General features: G+C 39.7%; 1 protein-coding gene and 1 pseudogene across 2 annotated transcripts in view; one reads left to right on the plus strand and one right to left on the minus strand.

Moving 5' to 3' along the window:
• AIG1 (androgen induced 1) overlaps positions 1-18,027 on the minus strand; it is a 330,569-nt gene that overhangs the window by 30,835 nt on the left and 281,707 nt on the right. The window lies entirely within an intron of this gene.
• Positions 5,207-6,327, plus strand: LOC118856453 (annotated as a pseudogene).

The following is an 18,027-nucleotide window of genomic DNA, read 5'->3' on the forward strand; positions in this document are numbered from 1 at the left end:
AGTTAAACAGGTGGGAGCACCTGAAGAAGGTCCATGGCCCAAGCAGAAGGATTGATGGACAAAGGGCTCAGCATGCTAACATTACACTTAAGTCTGTTATTCTTCTGTCTTCACCTGATACTACTCAAAGGCAAGGGGTTTGGATCAAATGAACACTTCTTTAATATTGTTGTCAATCCTATGATTCCATTAAAGGGAACATCTGCAGAGGAATGTGTAGGTATACTGTTCTCCTTCATTAAATCCAAGTACTCCCCATAAGACAAGGTCATCTGCAGGGCAGGAGTGTCCTGGTAGAAGACTGCATGGTATAGACTTAAGAACACTAGACTTAGACTTAGTTGGCCTCAATTCAAGTGTTACTACATTATTGCTTGATCTGGATCAAGTAGGATCTTAGAATTTAGAGATGGAAGGGAAATGATCATCCAGTCCAACCCCATCATTTTACAGATGAGGAAACTGAGGCCCAGGGAAGTGAAAAGACTTGTCCAAGGCCATCAAATACCAGGAAGAGAGCCAAGATTTAAACTTAAGTCTTCTTATGTCAAATTCAATGGTATTCCCACTATTTCACTTCAACTTTGTAGGCCTCAATTTCTTGTCTGGAAAATGTAGAGTTTGGACTAGACTAGAGGATCTCTAAGATAGAGCCCTTCAAATGTTATGAGTCTAAGAGAACTTCTTTCTATGCCTGGCACATAGTAAATGCAAAATAAATGCTTGTTGACTATAAGGAGTTATTAGACTTCATGTAGCAGTGTGCTGGTAAATGTTTAACAACTGGCTCTTTGAAAAAAAAAAAGTGTTCATGATATGCGGTACTAGTAACATTTTTCTCCACCACTTTCTTAACTCTAAAAAATCAACAAAACAATAAAACCAAATCAAAACAATAAATCATTTGTAGTGTTCACCATTTATGAGATGAAAATTTTGCAGTGCCATTTCACACTGAAAACTTAACCATCAGTTCCTAGGAGCCAATATGAGTGGGCTCCAGTACCCCTTGACTTTATGTAAGGATGTATATAATGCGTTGAATAAGACATGAAAAGATCTGTTGGCCTCTTAAGAAGAAATAGCTCTAGTTACAGAAGATTAATACAACTAACTCCTATAGAAACAAGTGGTAAATTATTATTGGAAAAGGAGTTCAGAGACTTGAGTCCTATCCTTTGCTTAGCCTCAAAAGGAAATGGATCTCTATATCATCAAAAAAAAAAAAGAGAGAATTAAGATCTTATAGTCTAATATTCTTTCATGGCTATAGGAAAGTCCAAACAAAATCAAAATTCCCTTTCTAAGATTCTTATGTTTCTTCCAAGCAAGGACGATGGAAAGGTACTTCATTTTTCTTCGCTTCCAATCTTTACAAGTTACTATCTGAAACCATGTAATAAGTGAATTATTTAAAGAACTGGAGAAGCTTGGCTTAAAGTATTAGGAAGGTATGGTCAATATTTTTTAATTTGAAGGACTTACTTATTCTGAATGACCCTAGGAAGAACTAAGACAAATGGGTGCAAAGTATAGGAAGGGAAATTATGGGGTTCAAAATAAGAAAGATGTTATAAACAATTACAACTGAACCTAAAAAAGGAATATCACATGTTGCTTCATGTGGTACTGAATTTTCTGTCCAGTAGAGGCTAACTTACTAACTGCCCAGGGATATTGTAGGGGGTGCCTGATGCAGGAGTATGGGGGTAGAAAGTTGGGCTAGAAGTCTCTTTCAATTTCTAAGAATCTGTAATTCTGTGACTCAAATTTTCAACATTATCATCAAAAGCAATTTTTTTTAGCACTTATTGTACACATAACACTTTTTTGGGGGGGCAGGGCAATTGGGGTTAAGTGACTTGCCCAAGGTCACACAGCTAATACGTGTCAAGTGTCTGAGGTCGGATTTGAACTCAGGTCCTCCTGACTCTAGGGCTGGTGCTCTACTGACTGCGCCACCTAGCTGCCCCACACTTAAGAGTTCTACCAAATTAGAGTTTTAAAAAAAGGTAGGGGTGTGTGGGGGGGATTTTCCAGCTGTTTTTAGTAGCCCAGTAGGGTGATGGAATTTTGAGATGATTAGGGACTATATCAGGAAGGCCTTCCAAATGCCTTAGAGAAAATAAGCTACAAAGTATGGATCAGGGAAATGTGATTTGGAATGTAGAAATGACAAAGAAAAAAACAACAAAACACTACTGTCCTTAAGTCAATAATGAAAGGGCAATTTTTCTTCAAATTGGACTTCAGCTCTGATCAGAAATATCAGCACATTTTTAGCACCAAAAGAAAATCCAGAATGATATCCCCCCACACTCCCAGATTGCTCCCTTGTCTTGCTCCAGCCCACTTGTTGGGGAGCTCCTTTTGTGAGCTGTGATTAGTTAGCATGTATTATGCATGACTGCTGGACTTTGATTCTAATTGAATGAGAAACCAATGAAGGAGGAGACTACAGGGCAGGAAGCACATATCCTTAGCCACCAGGCTTGGAACAGACTCTAACTGTTCAGGGCAGCCTACTTAGTCCCTTAAGAACAGATGTTTCCTATGGATCTGGGCTGATTTCTTTTCTCTGTGTTCTGCAGAGCCTCTCTCTTGAACTTTAGAATACAGCCACTGAAAAGAAAAGCCATGAATAGTAGTCATAGGGAATGACTAGTGTACTGACAAGGAGGCTGGAGCCTGAGGGAAACCAGTCAGTGGATATATGTGTCTCTCCCCAGGGATGGCTGCTTATATTAGGCTAAAAGAAGGAAAGCACAGGATGCTTTCTTTGTGAGGGGCACATCAATGAAAGATTCACAGAAAAAAGCAAACATGGATCTTAGAGCTATTTATTTTCCCCTCACCAATCTCCTGTAAATAGGATTTCTGGAGTTTTACACTCAAAAAAGAGAAACATATACTTTTGTTGCCTGTTTGGTTTTATTTTTGAAGAGAGGTGAGTGTGTGCATAAGGATATACAAGCATGAGTGACCATGACTGCTTTACTTTTAAGTATCTTTGTTGCTGTTCAGTCATTTCAGTCATGTCCAGCTCTTCATGACTACAAGTGGGATTTTCTTGGCAGAGATACTGGGGTTGTTTGCCATTTCTTTCTCCAGCTTATTTTGCAGATGAGAAAACTGAGGTAAAAAGGGTTAAGTGACCTGCTTAGGGTCACACAGCTAGTGTGTCTAAGGCCACATTTGAATTCAGGTCTTCCTGATTGGTACTCTTGCCACCTAGATGACCTTTAAGTATCTTAAGGATTCATTAAGGGGAACAATAAAATAAGAATACCCTTGATGTTTTACAGAGAACGGTCTTTCAGAAGACAAATACATTTTTTTAAAAAGTTCACTTGCAGCATGATTTATTGGGAAGAGTACTTGACCTGGGCATGAGAAGACCTGAGTTTGAATTCTAGCTCTGTTACTTACTATCTTAGTTTTTTTTGGTAATTTTATTTATTTTATTTTTAATTTATGAAATAAAACGATTATTTCTGTTACACAGTAGAATAATAAAAAAAAGATGATTGCACATGAAACTGCAAATCTCTTATGTACAACTTGCTAATCCTTTTAAATATGTAAAAATTTCTTTTTTTCTTTTTTCTCCCCCCCTCCCACTCCTGATGGCTACCATTAGATACAAATGTGTGTGCGTGCGTGCGTGTGTGTGTATGTGTGTGTGTGTGTGTAGAATGTAAAATCTTCTTTCAAATGTCCTTTGTGGTTAATTTGGGTATTTGTAATAGTCAAAATGACTTAGTCACTCAAAGCTGTTCTTAAAACAATATTGCTGTTACTGTATGCAATGTTCTCTTGGTTCTGCTCATTTCTCTCTTCATTATTTCATGCAAGTCTATCCATGCTTTTCTAAAATCAATCTGCTTATCATTTCTTATAGCACAGTAGTAATTCATCACAATCATATACCACAATTTGTTCAGCCATTTCCCAATTGGCGGGCATTCCCACAATTTCTAGTTCTCTGCCACTACAAAGAGAGCTGCTATAAACATTTTAGAACATATAGGTTCTTCTTCCTTTTCCCTAATCATCTTTGGAAATAGACCTAGTAGTGGTATTGCCAGGTCAAAGGGTATAGGTAGTTTAATAACTCTTGGGCATAATTCCAGATTGTTTTCCAAAATGGTTGGATCACTTCACAGTTCCACCAACAGTAAATTAGTGGCCTAATTTTTCTATATCCCTCCAACATCTGTCACTTTCTCCTTCAATCATTTTAGCCAATCTGATAGGTGAAAATGATATCTCAAGGTTGTTTTAATTTGCATTTCTTTAATCAACAATGATTTAGAGCATTTTCTTCATATGACTATAAATTGTTTTGATTTCTTCATTGGAAAACTGCCTGTTTATATATCCTCTGATCATTTATTAATTAGGGAATAACTCACAGTCATAGATTTTACAAAGTTCTTTATGTATCTGAGATATGACATCTATATCTGAGAAACTGCCTATAAATTTTTTTCCCAATTGAATGAAACAAGGATGCCCACCGTCACCAATATTATTCAATACTGTATTGGAAATCCTAGCAACAGCAATAAGAGAAGAAAGAAATAGAAGGAATCAGAATAGGCAATGAGGTAAAAAAAACTATCTTTTTGCAGACAATATGATGATGTACTTGGAAAATCCCAAAGGTTCAACTAAAAAGTTAGTTAAAACAATTAATAATTTTAGTAAAGTAGCAGGATATAAAGTAAATCCATATAAATCATTAGCATTCCTATATATCACAAACAAAACCCTGCAAGAAGAGATAGTTAAGAGATACCCCATTTAAAATAGCTCTAGACAGTATAAAATATCTGGGAATACACCTGCTAAAACAAACCCAGGAACCATATGAATAAAATTATTTAAAAAAACCTTTATATATAAAAAATCAGATTTAAATAACTGGAGAAATATTAATTGTTCATGGGTAGGCAAGGCTTACATAGTAAAAATGACAATTTTATCTAAAGTAATTTACATATTCAATGCCATTCCCAATTAAATTACCAAAAATTATTTTACTGAATCAGAAAAATTATAACAAAATTCGTTTGGAAGAACAAAAAGTCAAGAATATCAAAGTAAAAAATGAAAAAAAAAAGTAAAGGAAGGAAGTTTAGTAATACCAGATTTTAAACTATATTATAAGGCAGTAATTATTAAAACTATCTGGTACTGGCTTTCGGCTTTTCTCCCAAGCTCGGTGCCAGGATCTGCTGTTTTCAGTCGCATCCCTGAAACAAGATGGTGAAGGTCAGAGTCAACGGATTTGGCCGTATTGGGCACCTGGTGACCAGGGCTGCATTCACCTCAGGTGGAGTAGACATCGTGGCCATCAATGACCCCTTCATTGACCCTCAACTACATGGTTTATATGTTTCAATATGATTCCCCTCATGGCAAGTTCAAGGGCACTGCCAAGGCTGAGAATGAGAAGCTGGTGATCAATGGAAAAGCCATTACCATCTTCCAGGAGCGGGATCCCTCCAATATTAAGCGGGGAGATGCTGGAGCCGAGTATGTTGTAGAGTCCACTGGAGTCTTTACCACCATGGAAAAAGATGGGGCTCCCTTGAAGGGTGGAGCCAAGAGGGTCATCATCTCTGCCCCTTCTGCTGATGCCCCCATGTTTGTGATTGGAGTGAACCATGAGAAACGTGATAATTCCCTTAAGGTTGTCAGTAATGCCTCCTGCACTACCAACTGCTTGGCCCCCTTGGCCAAGGTCATTCATGACAACTTTGGCATTATGGAAGGGCTCATGACTGCAGTCCATGCCATTACTGCTACCCAGAAGACAGTAGATGGCCCCTCTGGTAAGCTGTGGCGTGATGGGCGTGGTGCTTCCCAGAACATCATCCCTGCTTCCACTGGTGCTGCTAAGGCTGTAGGCAAGGTCATACCTGAGCTGAATGGGAAGCTCACAGGCATGGCCTTCTGTGTTCCTACTCCCAATGTATCTGTTGTGGATCTGACCTGCTGCCTGGAGAAACCTGCCAAATATGACGAGATCAAGAAAGTGGTGAAACAAGCATCAGAAGGACCCTTGAAGGGCATCTTGGGCTACACAGAGGACCAGGTTGTATCCTGTGACTTCAACAGTGACAGTCACTCTTCTACCTTTGATGCTAGCGCCGGTATTGCCCTCAATGACCACTTTGTCAAGCTCATTTCCTGGTATGACAATGAGTATGGTTATAGCAACCGTGTAGTAGACCTCATGGTCTACATGGCCTCCCAGGAGTAATGTGGAAAGCCATGAACCTTCATCCCCAGCCAAAAAAAGGAGGTCCACCACTGGGGAGCCTATGTTCCTGTACTGGGGATCCGTATCCCATTCACATCCTTGTCCCAAAGCACCCCTGTAGTAAGGGGGAGAAGGCTAGAGTCCTGTATTGTGTACCATCAATAAAGTCACCACATTCAGTGAAAAGAAACAAACAAAAAAAAAACCCCAAACTATCTGGTACTGGCTAAGAAATAGAAAGGTAGATCAATAAAACAGAGTAGACATAATTTACAGAAGCACACAAATATAGTAACCTTGTACTTGTAAAGAGTTAAGTTTTTGGAATAAGAATTCATTATTTGGTAAAAATTCTTGGGAAAACTGGAAAGCACTATGGCAGAGACTGGGCATAGACTACACCATTTATTAAGATCAGGCCAAAATGGACACATGACCTTGATATAAAGAGATATTACAAGAAAATTTGAAGAACATGGAACATATTTCATATCAGACTTATGGGTAGGCAAACAATTTATGAATAAACAAGAGATAGAGAGCAGAGTAAGGTATAAAATGTATAATTTTGATTACAGTAAATTAATAACTAATATTTATATAGTGCATTAAGTTGTGCAAAGTGTTTCACACATATTACCTCATTTGATTTCCACAAAAACACTGTGGAGTAAGAGGTATTATTATCTCTATTTTACAGATGAGGAAACTGAGGCTGAAAGCACTTATGTGACTTGCCCACTGTCACACAGTTAGTAAACTTCTGAGGCAGGATACAAACTTGGGTCTTCTTGATTCCATGTACAGCACTTTTTCTACCTGGCTTTTATATGTATTATGTATGTATGTACATAGTACATATGTATATGTGTATATACAAATTAACATTTCAAACTGCACTTTTACTATGAAACTATTTTAGATTATTATTGGGGAAAAACATTTGTTGTAAGGTTTCCTGGAAAGGAAGAATATTGCTCTAGTCAGAGCCATAACTAGGATGGGGAAATGAGCTTTGTCCCAGTGTGGAATTTGGAGGGCACTGACAACACTTAAAGTGCTTCAGCAGTACAGAAATAATAGAGGTTATCACTTCCTTAGAAAGAAAAATTAGTTAAAAGAGCTAGCTACCAAATGGTGCAACAGGATGAGTCGCTCCCCTGGCCCATCCTGCTCCTTTCATTGCAGCTTCCATAGAAATGTCCTTGCTTCAATATTCTGAGGCCTCTGTCTCCCTCTGTATGGGATGTTGTGCAATATAGTCCACTCCCCTGTCAAGTGAGCATGTCTTTTTCACACTGTTTACTATACATATATTTTATTTACTATACATAGCAAGAAGGTAATGTGAGCTTTGAATCACTAAATCAGAAATTAGAAGCTCTCTCGTCCAGGCTTACTCACTAGAGGGGAGTGACCTTAGAAAAGTCGTTGCATCTCCTCTGGGCCTATTCCTTTATCTATTTAAAAAGCGGGGGGCAGGGCTCAGAGTAGATGATGATGAAGAAATATGATAGCTGACAAAAAGCTTTAAGGTTTGAAAAGAACTTTATACACACACACACACACACACACACACAACATTATTTTATATACACATCTACATGACAGAAGATTATATACATATTATAACCATTCTGTTAGGCAGGTACTGAGGGATTAATACTAATAACCTCATTTTTACAGATGAAACTAAGGCTCAGAGAGTTTAAGTGAGAAGTGGGATGTGAATGTAGCTCTTTCTGACTCCAAATCCAGTACTCTTTCCACTTTACCATGCTTTTTCTCAAAGGTGATCTAGACTCTCTAACAGTCTAAGTACCCTGTTTTCTAATTTTCATCCATTTGTTTATAGAGAGGTCCTTTGGATAATGATCTATTAATTTAGGCTTCCAATTTTTAGGCAAAAATGAAGCCTTTTAAGTTAGCATAATTTTAAAGAACTAACAGATTCAAGAGGCCTCTAAAGTCACAGATTCTTGCAAGGCAGTTTTAGGAGGAGCAAGGAAGTAAATAAAGACATATTAATTGCCTACTTTTGGTCCTCACAACTCTGGGAAGTAGATACTATTATTGTCCTTATTTTTCAGTTGAGGAAACTGAGGCAGACTGAAACACAGTTCAAGTGACTTGCCTAGGGTCACACAGTTAGTAAGTGCTTGAGGCCAGATGTGAAGTTAGGTCTTCTTGACTCCAGGTCCAGAGCTCTGATTACCATGCCACCGAGCTGACATAAACTATTTGAGTTGGAATGGATTTTGGAGATCCTGTATTTCAACCACTTCCCTATAAACAGTGTGGGAAAATACTGCATTGTTTGGAAAACCTTATTAATTACTATGTTATTTTAATCTTGCTTTGCGACTAGATATTGTTTAAACCCAGAATGTCACACTGATGACACACAGTGACCCTTGAGGAAGCAAGAGATGGCTGCAAGGAATATTTTGGATCTACTTAATTCTTGAGTCCATTTAATCAGGTCTTGTTTCGGGTCTGCCCAAAGCCTGTGTTTTGGGTTCCCCAATAGCTTGTGTTTTGGCTTTGCCTCATTTTTTGGAATTTTTATATCTCCCCACAGACGGGCATTCCAAGCAACCTTACCAGCTACCTATTCTTAGGATCTTATTTGAGCTCTATAGGATGGCAACCTCACAGAAACTAGAAAGATGGGAGTCACACCTTTTTTCAGATGTCTAACTGCTGTCAAATGACTGAAGTTCTTGGAGCATCTAGGTGGCACAGTGGATAGAGCACAGGGCCTGGAGTCAAGAAGACATATTTCCGAGTTCAAATCTGTCCTGCAGCACTTATTAGTTGTGTGACCCTGGGCAAGTCACTTAACCCTGTTTGCCCCAGTTTCCTCAGCTATAAAACAAGCTGGAGAAGGAAATCAAGAACCACTCCAATATCTTTGCCAAGAAAACTTCAAATGCAGTCATGAAGAGTCAGACACGACTGAATAACAAACAATAAAACTTTTGCAGGTTTTAGGGTTTGTTCTCCGCCAACAAAAGGGATTCCCTCTACCCTATCCCAGCCCTAGCAAGTGGTCATTCAGTTTCAGCTTTAAAATCTCCCATGACTGGGAACTCAGTACCTCATGTTGTATAGCCCGTTAATTTTTTTTTTTTTGGATAACTCCAGTTTGACAACTGTTTGGAAATTCTCACTTATTTTGAGCTGAAACTTGTTTCCCTGTAACTAGTAGTCATTGGTGCTACTTCTGCTGTCTGGGGCCAAGGAGTTCTTCAATATGACAATTTTTCATGCATTTGAAGGCAGTTCCCTAAGTCCTTTGCTCTAGTTCAGCTTCCTCCAGTTCTATCAATGGATTCTTATGGATCATGAGACTTCCCATTACCCAACTTGCACTCCCTTACACATTGTCTGGCCTGTTAATGATTCTCTTAAAACACGGAGGTCACCACAACCATACACAGTCTCCACATAGTAAATAGCACATGTGTAAATGTACAGATAATATATTTTGGAAATTTTTTCCTAACGTAAATTGACCTTTACTGTTTGGAAGACATCCTTTTTCTTGTCAAGGTTCAATGTCTCAGGCTACAGTCTCTTATGAGAGAATAAGAGAGGATTCAGAAGGGGTTATCAAGGAAGCAACTGACCTCAAAGTAGCTTACTATAGGCCAAATTTGGCCACCTACCTGTTTTTGTAAGTCCCTCAGCTAAGAATGGTTCTCACATTTTAAAACAAAGTTTTTGTTGTACTTAAAAATGTAAAAACCATTCTTAGCTCTTGGGCTGTACAAAACAGGCTCGGCTATTTTTGGCCAACTGGTCAAATTATGTATTGTGGACCCCAGCCAGGGGTGTGCTGGTAAATGTGTAACAACTGACTCTCTGGGATAAAAAAGAATGTACACAAAACACTTTTAACTTAAATCTGCATTACCGACATCTCTCTATTACTTTCCTAAGTCTAGACAGTCAACTAAACAATAAATCAAGTCCTGATTTTGTAATATTTGCCAATATCTGAGGTGAAAATGCTCATACTGAAAATTTTACAATTGACTCTCCTGAGTTGGTGGCAATTGACTACAGCAAAGTCCTCAATCAAAGCCTTTTCTAGGGACACACACAACACAGGAGAGTGGAAATATAGACATACACACAAGGAAAGTCATCCATGTAATTAGATTTTCCAGAGGCACATTGCTCAGCCACTAAGAAGTTTTAGCTGGTTCTCTTGCTGTCCCTCCTTCCAATAAAATATTACAATCATATTTTAAAGCCTATCTTAAGAACATCAGCCCAGAGGCTAGGGCTCCTTTTATATTCTACCGAAAATCCTACCTCCTACAGGAAGCCTTCCTCTATCCCTTTAATCCTAGTGCCTTCCCTCGGTTATTTATCCTGTATACAGTTTACTTTGCATGTATTTGCATGTTGTCTCCCCTATTCAGTTATAAGTTCCTTAAGGGCAGGGACTATCTTTGTCTCTTTTTGTATCCCCAGCACTTAACACAGTGCTTGACACATAGTAGGCACTTAAAAAATGTTTATTGAATTGAACTAAGTTGTAACAAAGGAGGCTGATTCTCCTATTAAGACTACAGAGAGCAGATGTTGCCTTCCTGCTGTCAGAGCTCAATGTCCATTTCCCCCAACATTTTTCTTTGCTATCCTCTCTAGCTTGATTCTTGGTACTTCACTTTGCATTCTCTAGGTTCCAGTCAGATCGGACTCTAATCCTGCCTTGCCCTCAGTGGCTTGTGCTTCTCTTTGCCTGTAATCCTCTATGCCTAGAATGACAACACCTTCCATTATTTCTAATATTTCGCCTTCAAAAGTCCAACTTGAGTGTCACCTCCTCTATGATACTTTTTCTTGTCTCCTCAGGTAGAAATGATCACCTCCTCCTTGAAGTTCTAATGCATAATGTTTGTCTTCTATATACTTTATTATGTTTAATTATCTTCTAAATTATAGTTATTTGTGAATGGGTACCATCCTCCTGTAAATTCATTAAGGGCAGGTTTTATGCCATTTTTCATCTGACCCTAGGATCTAGCATACTGCCTTATACATATTAAGCACTTAATCAGTGTCTGTTGAATTGAATTAATTGGCTTGAATCTCTTGTTGGATTAGTTGAACTGTTGTGTATGGAAGGAGTTACCAGTGTACCTTTGTTGGTGTTTTAGGGCTCCTTCAGTTTCCAGGATTATAACATAAAGGATCTGGAAGAAGTAGTTCTACCTGCATATTCTGTACACGTATGTTTGTGTGTGTGTGTGTGTGTGTGTGTGTGTGTGTATGTTAAAATACATAGCATGGTGTATAATATACACACACATAATCTTTGTGTAGATGCATTTGTTTTGGGGAAGGGGAAGAGAAATTCAAGAAAAGATAATAGGGTAATGAGGGGGATGGTGAAGCCCTCTCATGGAATCTGGATCTCAGTCTTTCTGAGTTGAGTGGAATGAATGGAGGGTGGACCTTTCAGCAAGGCTCAGGGCTTCTGACTGACAGCTAGGCCTAAGTTTCAAGTTACAAAAAAATCACCTGAACCATGTCCTCACCAAATAAGGAAAAAAGGGTCTTTAAGAGTTTGGCATTGGCTAAATTGTACCTGGGGTAGTAGATTTCTGCATTTGGATGAACTCCTGAACTCCACTAATGAGAGTCAAAGGCCAGTGGTGGTGGGGCGGGGTCTTGTTTGTATTAGAGTATAAGGCTGGGTTCTGCCCTCTGGGCCCCACCTCTCCCTACTGATTGTCTATCTGTTCCCGAGACTGCCCTTTCCTGTGGGATCGTAATAAAATCTATTTCTACTTTCTACTTGAGAAGCCTCTGAGTTTAATTTTGGGTTTAGTTTTTGTCCCACACAGTTTGGAGGTCCAACCGCGTTTTATTTCCCCCTTAGAAGGAGACCACCCCACTGTGACCTTTCGGCAGGGTGCCCACTAGAGAGTTCTCCAGACCCTTGGGTCCCAGTGAGGGGGACTTATTCTGGGTGGATAAAGATCTGGAAGAGAGGAACTCAGAAAAAGTAGAAGCAGAAGTAAGGCAATAAGAACTAGCAAAGCCTGGGCTGGGATGAAGGTGAAAGGTGAAGGTAAAGATGAAAAGTGCACTCGGTGCCAGTGCTGAAGGTAGCACGTGGAATCGGATCAGTCACGCAAGTTGTATGCATACAGAGTGGAGGAAGGTGAACGAACCCTGTGAGTTCCCGGCTACTCTAGCTTGAATGGGAGATGGCAGAGATAGGCCAGGACTGGGTGAGCACCACCCGGGTGACTGTGGGAGGAGGGCAACCTCTCCTGATGAGCTCTGCCCGAAAGAGGGATGGCAGTGATAGATGACTTGCCTTTGGCCCAAATGGGAGACGGCAGAGATAGGGATAGGCGTGAAATTAGTGAGTCTCTGACTTGGGAAGGGGAGGCCATGACCTTTCAGTTAAATTTATAGCCTGTGAACAGTCTGAAATAGCTAGCAAAAAAGAAATCATTTGATATTCTCGGGAGTAGGCTTAAAGATTGGGATGAATGCGCTCCAAGTTGAGAAATAAGCTTTGCTTGGAATGGGGAAAAGAACTCTTAAAATATTTGACCTAGGTGGGGAGAATGGAATTCTCCTGGTACTTTGAGGAGAAGTACTGATGGGTTGTCCCAGGGAAAAGGGATTTGGGAGTTTGGTGGCATTCAGAGCCCCTTGGCTGCCAGAGGTGAAAGAGTTGGTGTTGGGAGATGGTAAAAATTCTCTCTCTCAGGGAGGGGTTGGTTGAGTCTGGCTAGATATTGGGGAGACCTGGTGACTTGAATTTTGGGGGACCCTAATGGGGGGCTCTTGAATAAGACTTCTCAGACTCTAAGCCTCGGCACCCTGATTTCTGGACCAAGAGACCAGCACAGTTTGAATAGTAAAAATTCTCTCTCTCAGGGAGGGGTAGATTGATTCGCATTTCAAAGCCTTTCACTGCTTCACGGAAAGGAGGTTTCTAGGCACAAGGGGAGATGTGAAGCATGTGTTATTTTTTTTAATTTAATGCTTGGGATGGGTCTGAATTCGAATTCTAAATTGTTCATGTGCAATGTCTTGTCTGTGTGTTTAAGAAAATGTTTCATGTTATTAAGATTTTTTGTTCTGACTCTGGCCAGGTTGGAATACTAGACTAGAAGTTGGATTGTAAAAAGCCTGCAGATTTTAGAACTGATAAGGAATCAGAGTCAAAGCCACCAGCCCAGAGGAAGAGAGGGCTGATAAAGAGCTGGGGGTGGGGGGGGGTGGGGTGGGTGGTGTGTGTGTGTGTGTGTGTGTGTGTGTGTGTGTGTGTGTGGAAATCTGTGTGTTTGCATTGACTCAGTATATCTAACATCAAGCACAGTGTTTTAAAACTGCAGAAGTAAAGGGGATCTTCTGTATGATGATGGGATGATCTCTTTAGAGATTCAGTAGGCTGTTTAGAATGTGATTAAATTGTTTCAAAGTAAGAGCAGGTGAGAAAAGAGAAGCTTGGTAAGTATAATACTTTTTTTCATTTATTTGAAATGTTTGAGTCAAGATGGGAAAAGAGAGATTGAGATTATCTGAGTGGGGGGTGGGCATGGCTTGAGACCAAGTGGCATCGAGGCCATGTGCGGCTTTTAGCTGCCATGGGCTCTTGGCCACTTCCTCCCCCACATCCCACATTGGAAGACTGTGGGTGGGTCAATCAGGGATTGATTTTTATAATTCTTAGACTCTTTGGCAATTGATAAAAACCCTTTCTCAAATTATAAATACTTTAGAGGACTTTTTAAAGAGTCTAAAGGATTTTTTACTTGGAAGAAATTGACCATACCCCACCCCACCCCAAAATCCTTAGACATTTTGTTAATTGCCAGTATGTATAAAATGAGGCTTGGAGAAAGAAGGGGCCAAATTCAAATCTGGATGAATTATAAAAAGCAAGTAAAACTTTGTGATATCTAGGAATTCTGTAATAACAAAGAATGGCGTTGTTATAATACTTTGAAAAATATAAGGGCATGATTTTCAAGCCTGTATCATCTAAAGATATATTTATGTATGTTAATCTGGAGGTTTATAGACTAATTTGTGATGGCACTTTGGGAATTTGTGAACAAATTCCAACATTTAAAGGTTATTTATGCTTTAAGGAGGAGAGAGACACATATCATTTTAGAGTTGTCCAAATGATTTTCTTCATGAAAGTTTAGTGATAATCCTTTTTAATATCAGGATAAATTTTAAACTTTTTTTTATTTTTATTTATTTAGTTTTCAGCATTGATTTTCACAAGAGTTTTAATTACAAATTTTCTCCCCATTTCTACCTGCCCCCCCCACTGCAAGATGGCATATATTCTGGTTGCCCTGTTCCCCAATCATCCCTCCCTTCTGTCACCCCACTCCCCTCCCATCCCCTTTTCCCTTCCTTTCTTGTAGGGCAAGATAAATTTCTACACCCCATTGCCTGTGTATCTTATTTTCTAGTTGCATGCAAAAACTTTTTTGTTGTTGTTTTTGAACATCTGTTTTTAAAACTTTGAGTTCCAAATTCTCTCCCCTCTTCTCTTCCCACCCATCCTACCTAAGAAGTCAAGCAATTCAACATAGGCCACATGCGTATCATTATGTATAACCCTTCCACCATACTCATGTTGTGAAACACTAACTATATTTTGCTCCTTCCTAACCTATCCCCCTTTATTGAATTTTCTCCCTTGACCCTGTCCCCTTTGGAAAGTGTTTGTTTTTGATTACCTCCACCCCCATCTGCCCTCCCTTCTATCATCCTCCGCCCCTTTTTTTATCTTCTTCCTCCTTTTTTGCTGTGGGGTAAGATACCCAAATGAGTATGTATGGTATTCCCTCCTCAGGTCAAATTAAATGAGAGCAAGATTCACTCATTCCCCCTCATCTGCCTTCTCTTCTCCTCTTACAGAACTGCTTTTTCTTGCCACTTTTATGCGAGATAATGTACCCCATTCTATCTCTCCCTATCTCCCTCTCTCAATATATTCCTCTCTCATCCCTTAATTTGATTTTATTTCTTTTAGATGTCTTCCCTTCATCTTCAACTCACGCTGTGCCCGCTCTCTCTCTCTCTCTCCACATACATATATACATACATACACACTCACATATACATACACACACACACACACACACACATACACACACACACATATATATATATATATTTATATATATATACACACACACACACACATTTGCATATTCCCTTCAGCTACCCTAATACTGAGGTCTCACGAATCATACACATCATCTTTCCATGTAGGAATGTAAACAAAACAGTTCAACTTTAGTAAGTCCCTTGCAATTTCTTTTTCTTGTTCTTTTTCTTGATTAATTTTTCATGCTTCTCTTGATTCTTGTGTTTGAAAGTCAAATTTTCTATTCAGCTCTGGTCTTTTCACTGAGAAAGCTTGAAAGTCCTCTATTTTATTAAAAATCCATATTTTGCCTTGGAGTATGATACTCAGTTTTGCTGGGTAGGTGATTCTTGGTTTTAATCCTAGCTCCACTGACCTCCGGAATATCATATTCCAAGCCCTTCGATCTCTTAATGTAGAAGCTCCTGGATCTTTGGTTATTCTGATTGTGTTTCCACAATACTCAAATTGTTTCTTTCTGGCTGCTTGCAATATTTTCTCCTTGATCTGGGAGCTCTGGAATTTGGCAACAATATTCCTAGGAGTTTTCTTTTTGGGATCTATTTGAGGAGGCGATTGGTGGATTCTTTCAATTTCTATTTTGCCCTGTGGCTCTAGAATATCAGGGCAGTTCTCCTTGATAATTTCTTGAAAGATGATATCTAGGTTCTTTTTTTGATCATGGCTTTCAGGTAGTCAAGATAATTTTTAAATTCTCTCTCCTGGATCTATTTTCCAGGTCAGTGGTTTTTCCAATGAGATATTTCACATTGTCTTCCATTTTTTCATTCCTTTGGTTCTGTTTTATAACATCTTGATTTTTCATCAAGTCACTAGCTTCCACTTGCTCCAATCTAATTTTTAAGGTAGTATTTTCTTCAGTGGTCTTTTGGACCTCCTTTTCCATTTGGCTAATTCTGCCTTTCAAGGCATTCTTCTCCTCATTGGCTTTTTGGAGCTCTTTTGCCATTTGAGTTAGTCTATTTTTTAAGAGGTTGTTTTCTTCAGTGTCTTTTTGGGTCTCCTTTAGCAAGTCATTGACTTGTTTTTCATGGTTTTCTCTCATCCTTCTCATTTCTCTTCCCAATTTTTCCTCTACTTCTCTAACTTGCTTTTCCAAATCCTTTTTGAGCTCTTCCATGGCCTGAGACCAGTTCATGTTTTTCTTGGAGGCTTTTGTTGTAGGCTCTTGGACTTTGTTGACTTCTTCTTGCTGTATGTTTTGGTCTTCTTTGTTACCAAAGAAAGATTCCAGAGTCTGAGAATGAATCTGGGTGCATTTTCACTGCCTGGCCATGTTCCCAGTCAACTAACTCGACCCTTGAGTTTTTCAGCGGGGTATGACTGCTTGTAGAGTTAAGAGAACTATGTTCCAAGCCTGGGGGGATGCGCCAGCTCTGCCACACCAGCACTCCTCCTTCCCTAAGAGCCCCCAACCCGGACTGGACCTAGATCTTCAGCAGGCTCTTCAGTCCTGCTCTGATCTGCCACTTAATTACTCCCACCAGGTGGGCCTGGGGCCAGAAGCAACTGCAGCTGTAGTTCTGTAGCTATATCACCTCCGCTGCCCCAGGGGCGGTAGCCAAACCATGAACTCCTTCCACTCTCACAGCTTTTCTTACTAACTTTCTCTGTTGTCTTTGGTGTTTGTGGGTTGAGAAGTCTGGTAACTGCTGCAGCTCACTGATTCAGGGCGCTAGGGCCCACTCCACCTGGCTCCTAGTCTGGTTGGTCCAAGCCGCCCACGCTGGGCTCTGCTCTGCTCCACTCCGCTCGCAGCTTCCAGCTCTGTGCTCGAAAGACCTCACCCAGAGACCATCCAGGCTGTCCTGGGCTGGAGCCCTGCTTCCTTCTGCTGTTTTGTGGTTTCTGCAGTTCTAGAATTGGTTCAGAGCCATTTTTTATAGGTTTTTGGAGGGGCTCAGCAGGGAGCTCATTCTAGTCCCTGCTTTCCAGCTGCCATCTTGGCTCCGCCCCCTTAAACTGTTTTTAAAGAAAGGAAAATACTTTTGCAAAAAAATGTTTTGTAAAATCTTTTGTATAATTTTTAGAAGGCTTGCTGAATTTCCATTTGTAAGCTAATTTGTTGCAGTTCGAACCTACTGTGAATTTTCCGAGTTTCTGGGTGAGAACCTCATATTTGTGGAATTAGTGCTTATATAGTGGCTTCTAGAGGCTTTCGGGGGTGGGGGGAGGAAGGACAGCAGTTACTAGGATTTAAGTTGTACTGAAAGAGGGACAACAGCAGGGGTTAGAAGCCAGCCCCCACCTTCTAAACCTGGCTTTTTAAAGTCAGCACGACTGATTTAGGATAAGATTAGATTTTGAAATGTTGGCCTCGGTAGTTTTTATTAGTGAAACTTGCCATCTGATGTAAAATAACCCACTCTCAGGGGGAGATGATATGATGCTGATTTTTTTTTGTGGCAAGTCTCTATAATCAAAAATGAGTAGTTAGTGATGAAAGGAAAGGTATATACCCACAGATCTAGACAGTTTTATGGGGAGAAATGGAAAATTGGATTAATGCAAATATGTGAAATATTGTTGTTTTTAATCAAATAAATGGGTAAATTGGTACTCTTGTATAGTCATATGAAAG

Source organism: Trichosurus vulpecula, chromosome 7, assembly GCF_011100635.1.
Source record: "Trichosurus vulpecula isolate mTriVul1 chromosome 7, mTriVul1.pri, whole genome shotgun sequence".
In the NCBI taxonomy this organism is placed as follows: Eukaryota; Metazoa; Chordata; class Mammalia; order Diprotodontia; family Phalangeridae; genus Trichosurus; species Trichosurus vulpecula.